General features: G+C 40.7%; 1 long non-coding RNA gene across 1 annotated transcript; it reads left to right on the forward strand.

Annotated features, from left to right (window-relative positions):
* The first annotated feature begins 165 nt into the window (after positions 1-165).
* On the forward strand, positions 166-481 carry LOC109580319 (uncharacterized). Its single transcript, XR_002184179.1, has 3 exons — positions 166-248; positions 306-398; positions 449-481. It is a non-coding gene; the product is annotated as an uncharacterized LOC109580319 (long non-coding RNA).
* The last annotated feature ends 919 nt before the right edge of the window (positions 482-1,400 follow it).

A 1,400-nucleotide genomic window follows, 5' to 3' on the forward strand; every position in this document is an offset into this window, starting at 1 on the left:
TTGTGAGCAGATGAGTCTTATTTGTGTTTTGTAATGTATGTTTGTGACAAACATAAGTTATATCAAGCATTTACATGTACATATTTAGTATAGCATATATAGCCTGTGTGTTTACATTGCTTGCTGTTGATGATGTTTCTTTCTTACTTTGCTTTGAGCTGCAAATGATTTAATGATTCAGCAATAAGGTGTAATAATACTTTCATAGCATGGTGAATGTCTAAGGCTATTGTCTGATTTCGTTTGTGGTAACTAAATTAATTTCTAATAAATAATCATCATTGTAACATTATGTTTTGTTGTAGCTCTTTGATCAGTGGTCCTTTCACACTGGAGGAGGTGCCAGTTTCCAGCTGCACAGGTTTCATATTGTCATAGTCTTAGCAATTGAATACATAGTAAGATAGAATATTGTGAGATTCCATAGTTTTTTATTATTGTGTTATAGAATATGATCCAAGGCTATAATTCTTTTTGATGATTAATATTGATTATCTGATTAACTATGGCCACGGTATGTATTTTCTTTACTCGTTAATGCAATTAAGCAATCTATATCACATGTATTTGTATTGTAGGAAGGTTAAAGCTCAAGTATTGAATTGTTTTGCGTTGTTGAACAAACACTAATTTTAAGCATTGCTTTTATATTTTCTGTTTTGTCTTTACGCTTTAAGATATTTGGCTTCTCTTATAAGTTTTTAATTTTAGAAAAGTTAACTTTATAGATCTACATGTACATAATAAAAGTTATAGTTCTTCGTCGTGCTGCCGTTCCTCCTGCCCCTGCCTCTTGGCCTGCCTCTCAGATGATTGTTGTACTAAAGTAAAATAGAATAGAAAGGTGATTAATTGGTATCTATATAAACTGCAGATCATAACTAAAATAATCTTACAATATCTCTATTGATTTGGCGTAGCTGCCATATAATGAGCTGCCTCTGCCTTTGCAGAGCAGCAACGTCCAGAGGACCTCTAGCTCCAGCTGGATGGAGTGCTGGAGCAGCAGGGGGATGTGGCGGAGGACCTCCAGCCAGCAGTGGAGGACCGCCAGCCACTGGTGGTGGACCTCCAGCCAGCGGTGGAGGTCCTCCAGCCAGCAGTGGCAGACCTCCAGCCAGCGGTGGAGGACCTCCATCAACTGGTGGAGGACCACCAGCAACTGGTGGAAAACCACCAGCTACTGGTGGGGGACCACCAGCCACTGGTGGTGGACCTCCAGCCAGCGGTGGAGGACCTCCAGCTACTGGAGGTGGCCAAGGAATTGGTGGTGGTGGTGGTGGCGGGTCTCTGGGAGGTCGTGGTGGAGGCCCTTCAACTACTGGTGGTGGTGGAGGAGGACCTCCATGATGCTCATTATAGTGTATAAACTATAAGAAAACATAATGATAGATAATGTA

This window comes from Amphimedon queenslandica, unplaced genomic scaffold, assembly GCF_000090795.2.
Source record: "Amphimedon queenslandica unplaced genomic scaffold, v1.1 AMPQUscaffold_13497, whole genome shotgun sequence".
In the NCBI taxonomy this organism is placed as follows: domain Eukaryota; kingdom Metazoa; phylum Porifera; class Demospongiae; order Haplosclerida; family Niphatidae; genus Amphimedon; species Amphimedon queenslandica.